At 55.1% G+C, this 7500-nt stretch overlaps 1 protein-coding gene across 1 annotated transcript in view; it reads right to left on the bottom strand.

Annotated features, from left to right (window-relative positions):
• The window catches only part of LOC126989974 (histone H2A-like), a 12460-nt gene that overhangs the window by 1369 nt on the left and 3591 nt on the right, over positions 1-7500 (bottom strand). The gene's annotated exons all lie outside the window — the stretch shown is intronic.

Raw genomic sequence — 7500 nt, 5'->3', positions numbered from 1 at the left:
TATATGCGTATACATAGCAGCCGTCATCAGTAGTTAGTGATTCCGCACCTCCGTTTATATTTATTTACTTTTTCATTTAATTCCTGTCTTCCTGCATGCATGTATTCCCCACATTTTCCCTACTCTTGCACCCGCCAGTTGAAATAAGTTAAGAGAGAAATCAAAGCCCCCCAATCAATTGATATGAGATTATGAAGCAGAAGGATATGTGGGAAAGGCAACAAGCCAGTGATCCTCCTCCCCCCCAGCCCCCCCCAGTGTCTGTCTAAACTCTCTCCCGGAAAGTGACATTGGCCCGGAAAAGGGCCGAGATATAGTGTGAGCAGATTGTAGTACTCAGACGGGCAACGCCCGCGTAGGCACGCTCGCCGCGAATGCGACGGGCCAGCTGGATGTCCTTTGGCATGATGGTGACACGCTTGGCGTGGATGGCGCAGAGGTTGGTGTCCTCGAAGAGACCGACGAGGTAGGCCTCGGAGGCTTCCTGCAGAGCCATGACGGCAGAGGACTGGAAGCGGAGATCGGTCTTGAAATCCTGGGCGATCTCGCGCACCAGACGCTGGAAGGGCAGCTTCCTGATGAGGAGCTCGGTGCTCTTCTGGTAGCGGCGGATCTCACGGAGGGCCACGGTCCCGGGCCTGTAGCGGTGAGGCTTCTTGACTCCTCCGGTGGCCGGGGCCGACTTGCGAGCGGCCTTGGTGGCCAGCTGCTTGCGGGGCGCCTTGCCACCGGTGGATTTCCTGGCAGTCTGCTTGGTACGGGCCATGGCTACGGACGAACAGAACAGTTGAGTCTTCCCAGCCGTTTCTGGTTTTTATAGTTTTGGCGGCCGGGGGAGGAGCGGTGGTCCGCCGCGTCCTGCGCGTGCGCCGCCTCCTAGTCCCGCGCTTGCCCGCCCCCGTCAGGCAGTGCATCTATCTAGCCCTATTGGAGGAATTTAGGGGTCTCTTGGAGCTGTCTGCATATGCTAGAGCCTAGTACCGTGTGGAGGCTCACCCAACGTCACTGGGCCGTCCGGAAGTAGACGGCAGGAGCCAGCCTATCGCCCAAAGACCCACCACCGCCGCCTCTGGCTCTGCATATATAGAGCGAACGCTGGGGCAGCCCACAACAGTTCCGGCGCAGACAGCAGTGAGTGCAGACCCTCTCTCCTCACTGCTGCTCTCCCTGACTTGCCCCTGCAGACGGCCCGGTTGAGCTTTCAGCTCCCGCCTCTGCTATGGCGGCAAGAAGGAAGCGGCCCACGGAGTCTGCTCCTGACGACGGGGACGGATGGACCCGCGTGCAGAGCAAGCGGGCCCGAAGGAGGACGCTTCACGAGGACGGCGGGGAGGACCGATCGAGCGGACCCCTGCCGGAGTGGAGGCTGGTGTCTTCGGACTTCAGCACCCACTACCAGGCCATTCGGTGGATGGAGGACGAGCGGAAGCTGCGACTCCGGGTGACGGTCTCCCGCGCGGGGGACTTCCTCATCCGTGCGTGGGACTGGGACCACGCCACCACCCTGGACGAGATTGCTGCTGGACGGACCCGCGGCATCACCTTGGAGAAAAAGGAGGCGGCGGTGAAGGGTGTCCTGCTTGGATACCCTACCCACCTCCCATTGGACCCGGTGTTGGCGCACCCCTGCGTTGCAGCTGCAGTGAGGTGCCACTACAACGCCGGCCACGGACGACGCCTGCCCACCCGGAGCGTGCAGCTGACGCTGCGGGGACGTGTCCCCGCCTCGCTGGACCTCGGATGCTGGGGACGTTTTACCTGCCGCCGCTATGTGCCGGAGCCTGTGCGCTGTTACAAGTGCCAGGCCTTCGGCCACAGGCAGCGGCAGTGTACCAGGACGGAGGAGCTGTGCGGCGTGTGCAGCAGGGACCACGCTACGAGGGACTGCGTTCGCCGCCTTCGGGAAGGTGTGGCGCGCCCGGTGGCTGTGTGCCCGAACTGCAGTTCCGGGCACCATGCCTGGAACCGCAGGTGCCCCGCTCGGCTCTGCAGAATCCCGGGTGCCAAGCTGCGGAGGACGACGTCTTCGGCGGACCCGGCAGCAGCGCGGCCCATGCAGCCGCCCACGGAGGAGAGGACGACACCCCACGGAGAAGGACGGAAGAGGAGGCGCCGCAGACGGAGGAGGAAGCCGGGACCCACGGAGAAGAGCGTCCCGACACCAAAGTCTCCCGCTAGGGAGATGGAGGTGGACCCACCACGTCTGACGAGGACGGAGACTGCAGCGGTGACCGCTGAGGTGACACCCCCAGCTGTGTCCCCGGAGGTACCCGCCAGCAAGAAGAAAAAGAGGACCAGGGACCAGACACCTGAGACGAGGGACGCGCCGACGACTACGGAGGAGCCAGCACCCCGCGAGGCCCCCAGTAGCTGCCAGGCGACCCAGACCCCACGGATCTACACCTACAGTGAGGGCGAGTTGGTGGATCTTCTGATCCGCTACGAGCACCTCACTGAGCAAGAAGAGGAGGCCAGGTTCGAGAGGATCCCGCACGAGACAGCCCTCCCCTTAGTGAGGAGGACACTCCGTGAAGGGAAGCCGCTCCCTGCCTCCATCTGCACGGCCCGCCCACTGGGTAACCCCCCACGCCACTTCGATCATAAGCAGGAGGTTGAGTGGGCGACGTATGAGGAAGAAGACGTCTCGGAGGACGAGGTCGACGTCGGAGGCGTGGACGAAGACCTCTTCCTGAATGCAGACAGGGACCTCACCGACGAGGAGCTCGCAAGCTACTACGCCGGTGACCTGTGAATAAAAAGACATTTCCCCCACGTGTAATTTTTGATAGATTTGTACCAAGTGTAGTATATGTACAGTACATCGGGCAGGCTGCTTGTTTAGAGCCTGCTTTGGTAACTGATTATTTTTGTAATTTTTCATGTTTATTTATCTGTATGTCTTATGTAAAGGTTACCAATAAACTATTAAAGCAAAGCAGCCCAACACAGTTCCGGCGCAGACAGCAGTGAGTGCAGACCCTCTCTCCTCACTGCTGCTCTCCCTGACTTGCCCCTGCAGACGGCCCGGTTGAGCTCTCAGCTCCCGCCTCTGCTATGGCGGCAAGAAGGAAGCGGCCCACGGAGTCTGCTCCTGACGACGGGGACGGATGGACCCGCGTGCAGAGCAAGCGGGCCCGAAGGAGGACGCTTCACGAGGACGGCGGGGAGGACCGATCGAGCGGACCCCTGCCGGAGTGGAGGCTGGTGTCTTCGGACTTCAGCACCCACTACCAGGCCATTCGGTGGATGGAGGACGAGCGGAAGCTGCGACTCCGGGTGACGGTCTCCCGCGCGGGGGACTTCCTCATCCGTGCGTGGGACTGGGACCACGCCACCACCCTGGACGAGATTGCTGCTGGACGGACCCGCGGCATCACCCTGGAGAAAAAGGAGGCGGCGGTGAAGGGTGTCCTGCTTGGATACCCTACCCACCTCCCATTGGACCCGGTGTTGGCGCACCCCTGCGTTGCAGCAGCTGTGAGGTGCCACTACCACCCCGGCCTCGGCCGACGCCTGCCAAACAGGAGCGTGCAGCTGACGCTGCGGGGACGTGTCCCCGCCTCGCTGGACCTCGGATGCTGGGGACGCTTTACCTGCCGCCGCTACGTGCCGGAGCCTGTGCGCTGTTACAAGTGCCAGGCTTTCGGCCACAGGCAGCGGCAGTGTACCAGGACGGAGGAGCTGTGCGGCGTGTGAAGCGGGACCACGCCACGAGGACTGCGTTCGCCGCCTTAGGGAAGGTGGCGCGCCCGGTGGCTGAGTGCCCCAACTGCAGGTCAGCCCACCATGCCCGGACCCGCACGTGCCCTGCTCGACTCTGCAGAATCCCGGAGCCAAGCTGCAGAGGACGACGTCTTCGGCGGACCCGGCAGCAGCGCGGCCAAGGCAGCCGCCCACGGAGGAGAGGACGCCACCCCACGGTGAAGGACGAAAGAGGAGGCGCCGCAGACGGAAGAGGAGGACGGGACCCACGGAACTGAGCGTCCCGACACCAAAGTCTCCCGCCAGGGAGATGGAGGTGGACCCACCACGGCCGACGAGAACGGAGACGGCTGCGGCGACCGCAGAGGTGACACCCCAGTAGTGTCCCCAGATGTACCCGCGCCGAAGAAGAAGAAAAAGAGGACCAGGGACCAGACACTCGAGACGGTGGACGCGCCGGCGACTGCAGTGGAGCCAGCACCCCGCGAGGCCCCCGGCACCTGCCAGGCGACCCAGACCCCACGGACCTACAATTTCAGCGAGGCCGAGTTAGTGAATCTCCTGATTCGTACGAGCACCTCGTTGAACAAGAGGAGGAGGCCAGGTTCGAGAGGATCCCCCACGAGACAGCCCTCTCCCTTGCGAGGAAGACACTCCGTGACGGGAAGCCGCTCCTAGCCTCCATCCGTACTGCCCGCCCACTGGCTAACCCCCCACGCCACTTCGACCACAAGCGGGAGGTAGAGCGGGCAACGTACGAGGACGCAGAGTCAGACGTTTCCGAGGACGAGGTCGACGTCGGAGGCGTGGATGATGACCTCTTCTTCAACGCTAACAGGGACCTCACCGACGCTGAGCTCGAAAGCTACTACGCCGGTGACCACTGAATAAAAGACATTTCATCCATGTGTAATTTTGAACATTTGTATCCTGTGTAACCTATGTATCGTACATCGGGCAGGCTGCTTGTTTAGAGCCTGCTTTGGTAACCGCTTATTTTTGTAATTTTCATGTTTATTTTTATTTTTGTATCTTATGTAAAAGTTATCAATAAACTATTAAAGCAAAAGGGCAGCCCAACACTCACTCCACTGTTGAGCTACCCACCTGAACCATGACTGGCCGCGGCAAGGGAGGCAAGGGACTCGGAAAGGGAGGCGCCAAGCGTCACCGCAAGGTTCTTCGGGACAACATCCAGGGCATCACCAAGCCGGCCATCCGTCGTCTGGCGCGCCGTGGCGGTGTGAAGCGCATCTCCGGGCTCATCTACGAAGAGACCCGTGGTGTGCTCAAGGTGTTCCTGGAGAACGTCATCAGGGATGCCGTCACCTACACTGAGCACGCCAAGCGCAAGACCGTCACCGCCATGGACGTGGTGTACGCCCTCAAACGCCAGGGCCGCACCCTGTACGGCTTCGGTGGTTAATGCCGCTGCCTGAGCGAGCCCGACCTAACCCACCCACCCCGGACCTCTTTGAGGTCCACATTCTTATTCACTAAGAGAATAGTAGCACATTTTACTTCAGTTACATTTCCTTTTTTTCTTTCTTTCTTTCTTTCTTTCTTTCTTTCTTTCTTTCTGTTTCCTCCCTCCCTCCCTCCCTCCCTCCCCCCTGCCTAATGATGGTTCACACCTCCGCCCACTGCTCCCCATCCACCTCATTTGACACTAGTTTGTTTGTTTCCTCAATCCCATCTTTTCCCTCCCTCCCTCCCTCCCTCCTGCCTAATGATGGTTCACACCTCCGCCCACTGCTCCCCATCCACCTCATTTGCCACTAGGAAGCTCCAATTTGTTTGTTTCAGTTCTTACAGAAACATCATTTTGCCATAATTTCCCCTGTCCCTGTCAATTCTTTGTAAAATCAGTAACAGGATATTTATGAAAAGAGAGAGAGAGAGAGAGAGAGAGAGAGAGAGAGAGAGAGAGAGAGAGAGAGAGAGAGAGAGAGAGAGAGAGAGAGAAAACTATATTGGAAAATATATAGACAAAACAAAGCGACGTCTGGACGGGAAGAGGAAAAGAAAGAGAGGAAGAATGACATAGAAAGGTTAAGAAAGAAAGAGAAAGAAAAAAAGGAGGAGAAAAAGAGAAAGAAAGCAATAATGAGAAAGACGGCAAATATATAGACAGAGAGAAAGAAGCCTCCCCTTCTTGATCCACTCCTTCTATTGTCTCTTGGAATGTGCAGGAGTGTATAGGAAAGCAAGGGTAGGGTTAGAGGGTGAGGGACAGGCTCAGAGCGACCTTTGAAAGGGAAAGGCTGAGGAAGTGGGAATCTCCCTCTCCCTCCTCCTCCTCCTCCTCCTCCTCCTCCTCCTCCTCCTTCTTCTTCTTCTTCTTCTTCTTCTTCTTCTTCTTCTTCTTCTTCTTCTTCTTCTTCTTCTTCTTCTTCTTCTTCTTCTTCTTCTTCTTCTTCTTCTTCTTCTTCTTCTTCTTGTTTCTCGTTGTCGTCCTCATCATAACGTTGCGCCCTCTCTTACTGGACCCGCTTTTTCAGATACGTTGAACCAGCCCCGCCACCGAGTAGCCCGCCGGAACCCTGGGCAAGCGTCTACATGCCCAACAGTAGACAGGTGGATGACTAAAAAGCTGCAAATACGTTTCTATGAAAGTAGGTGTGCCGGCATGTAAATAGGTGTGCCTGCCTGCCTGCCTGCCTGCCTGCCTGCCTGCCTGCCTGCCTGCCTGCCTGCCAATTAAAGCGAACGGGCTAGCTAACAGACAAACACAAAACTAGCTAGCTAACAAACTAAAAGACAAACTAGCTAGCTAGCAAACAAACAAACAAACAAACTCACTAGCTAGCTAGCAAGCAATCAAACAAGCTAGCACTAACTAACTAACTAACTAACTAACTAACAAACAAACAAACAAACAAACAAACAAACAAACAAACAAACAAACAAACAAACAAACTCACTAGCTAGCTAGCTAGCTAGCAAGCAAGCAAACAAGCTAGCTAGCAAACAAACAAACAAACAAACAAACAAGGTTGCTAGCTAGCAAACAAACAAACAAACAAGGTAGCTAGCTAGCAAACAAACAAAATAACAAGCTAACTAGCAAACAAACAAAAACAAACAAACAAACAAGCAAACAAACAAACAAACTAGCTAGCTAGCAAGCAAGCAAGCAAACAAGCTAGCTAGCTAGCAAACAAACAAACAAACAAACAAACAAACTAACTAACTAACTAACTAACTAACTAACTAACTAACAAACAAACAAACAAACAAACAAACAAACAAACAAACAAACAAACTCACTAGCTAGCTAGCTAGCAAGCAAGCAAACAAGCTAGCTAGCAAACAAACAAACAAACAAACAAACAAGGTTGCTAGCTAGCAAACAAACAAACAAACAAGGTAGCTAGCTAGCAAACAAACAAAATAACAAGCTAACTAGCAAACAAACAAAAACAAACAAACAAACAAACAAACAAACAAACAAACAAACAAACAAACAAACAAACAAACAAACAAACAAACAAACAAACAAACAAACAAACAAACAAACAAACAAACAAGCTAGCAAACAAACAAACAAGGTAGCTAGCTAGCAAACAAACAAAATAACAAGCAAACAAGCAAACAAACAAACAAAAAAATAAACAAACAAACTAACTAACTAACTAACTAACTAGCAAAAAAGCTAATTAGGAGCTAGCTCGTTTGTTATTTGCAAGCTAACAAGTTAGTTAGTTTTGTTGTGGGAGTTTAGTTCTTATTTGCGTGAGGTGTGTAATGCGTGTTGGCTTTCCATGTTGTGGGGTGGGTTTGCTTGGGATGGAGTAT

This window comes from Eriocheir sinensis, unplaced genomic scaffold (genome assembly GCF_024679095.1).
Source record: "Eriocheir sinensis breed Jianghai 21 unplaced genomic scaffold, ASM2467909v1 Scaffold14, whole genome shotgun sequence".
Lineage (NCBI taxonomy): Eukaryota > Metazoa > Arthropoda > Malacostraca > Decapoda > Varunidae > Eriocheir > Eriocheir sinensis.
Note: the sequence above shows the minus strand (reverse complement) of the source record. Positions and strands in the feature narration are given on the sequence as shown.